Source organism: Malania oleifera, chromosome 7 (assembly GCF_029873635.1).
Source record: "Malania oleifera isolate guangnan ecotype guangnan chromosome 7, ASM2987363v1, whole genome shotgun sequence".
Lineage (NCBI taxonomy): Eukaryota > Viridiplantae > Streptophyta > Magnoliopsida > Santalales > Ximeniaceae > Malania > Malania oleifera.
This window is the reverse complement of record NC_080423.1, coordinates 40,950,245-40,952,611: the sequence shown is the minus strand read 5'-3', so window position 1 is coordinate 40,952,611 and position 2,367 is coordinate 40,950,245.

The following is a 2,367-nucleotide window of genomic DNA, read 5'->3' as shown; positions in this document are numbered from 1 at the left end:
GATAGAATCATCAGTACTGGTGCGGTGATAAGCCGCTACTTTAATTCCTGGAAGCTCTGCTTACATTCTTCATCCCACAAAAATCTGGCATTTTTCCTAGTCAACCATGTGAGTGGTCCTGACAAAGCCAAAAATTCCTCAACAAAACGACGATAATAACTTGCCAATCCTAAGAAAATCCCAACTTCTTGCATATTCCTTGGTTTGGTCCAATTCACTACCACATCAATCTTACTGGGATCCACTGAAATATCGTCTCCTGAGATCACATGGCCTAAAAATGCAACCTTCTCAAGCCATAACTCACACTTGCTAAACTTGGCATAGAGTTTCTATTTCCTGAGTGTCTGCAGTACCTGCCTCAAATGCACCTCATGATCCAAAAAATCCTCGAGTACACTAGTATATCATCAATGAAAACTACTACAAACTGATCTAGATACTGGTGAAAAACTCTATTCATCAAGTCCGCGAACACGGCTGGGGCATTCGTCAGACCAAAAGGCATAACAAGGGACTCGTAGTGCCCATACATGGTCCTGAAGGCTGTCTTCGCGACGTCCTCTGCTTTTACTCTCACTTAATAATACCCTGATCTGAGGTTGATCTTGGAATATACTCGTGTGCCTTGGAGCTGATCGAACAAACCGTCAATATGGGGTAGAGGATATTTATTCTTAATAATAACCTTGTTGATTTCTCTATAATCAATACACATCCTCAAAAACCCGTCGTTCTTCTTTACAAACAACACTAGAGCTCCCTATGGCGAAAATACACTAGGACATATAAATCCCCTATTTAGCAAGTCTTGTAACTAATTCTTCAATTCTCCCAACTTAGCTGGAGCCATAAGGTAAGGAACCTTAGAAATCGGTGTCGTCCCTAGAGGTAAATCTGTGGGAAACTCCACCTCGCGTTTGGGAGGCAACCCTGGTAGCTCCTTTGGAAAAACCTCTGGAAATTATCGTATGACTGGGGTACTGTCAAGGTTCACTTCATTCTCTGACACTTCCTTTACAAAAGCCACAAACCCTTGACTTCCATCTTGGAGCAATCCACTCGCTCGCATTGCTGATACTAGCTATGATGGAGCTCGTACACGAGAGCCAACAAACCTAAATTCTTACTCACTAGAGGGTCTAAAAATTACTTCCTTCTGAGAGCAATCAATACTGGTGTAATTAGTTGCTAACCAATCCATACCCAGTATCACATCAAACCCACACGTCTCAAACATAATCAAGTTTGCTGGTAGAACTCTTCCCTGAATTTCTATAGGATACCCTCTGAGCACCTTCTGACACCTCAACACTGACCCAGATGGTGTAGCTACTAACAATTCTCTATCTAATAACTGAGTCACACTTCCAAATTATTTAATGTACGATGCAGAGACAAAGGAATGAGTAGCACCTGAATCATTAAAAATAAAATAATAACGGAATGTGATAAAATAGTAAAAGTTCCTGTCACCACATCCGTAGTAGCCTCAACATCACCCGGCGTCAATGTGTAAACCCTCGCCAAGGCCATATTCCTCTACTGTCCTCTACGAGGTGCCTGATATCCTCTCTGATAGGGCCTGTGAGCTAGGATCTAGTCTGGCGGCCCTGGGCATGCACCTGCCATATGGCCGAGTCTCCCACATCGATAGCATACATCTCTCCCTACCCTACACTCCTCTGAATGACGTCTTTCACACGTCTGACATACTGGAACCATCGACGTACCCTGATTCAAATAAGGTCTTGCCATCTGCCTCTAATCTCTGCTATCGTGACCTCCTCTCCATGGACTCCTATTGGAGCCAGCTTGAAAACCCTGAGGCTTAGGCCTCTTCCTCTGATTCTAAGCTGTTACACCCCTCTGTATACCACTCTCAATGACTAAAACTCTATCTACAACCTCCGTAAATGTCTGAGCTCTGAAACCAATCACCTGCTCAAACAAGTTCTACCTCAGTCCTTCTTCAAACTTCCTTGCCTTTTTCTCTTCATCAAGTGCTAGATGTGGAGCAAAATGTGACAACTCGATAAACCAAGCTGCGTACTAGGATACGGTCATCTGCCGTTATACCAGATGCATAAATTCTGTTGCCTTCTCGCTCCGAACAATAGCAGGGAAATACCGCTCAAAGAACAGCTCCTTCAATCGATCCCACATCATTGGCACTAGAACCGGCCTCTGCTCCTTTATCAGTCACGCTGATCTCCACCAGCTCTTTGCCCCCCCTGTCAGCTTATATGCTGCAAATACCACCTTCTGTTCATCTATACCTAGAAGCACAGCCAACGTCTCTTTGATATCCTGGACCCAATTTTCAACTACAATCAGGTCATCTCCTCCAGCAAAGGATGGGGCCTT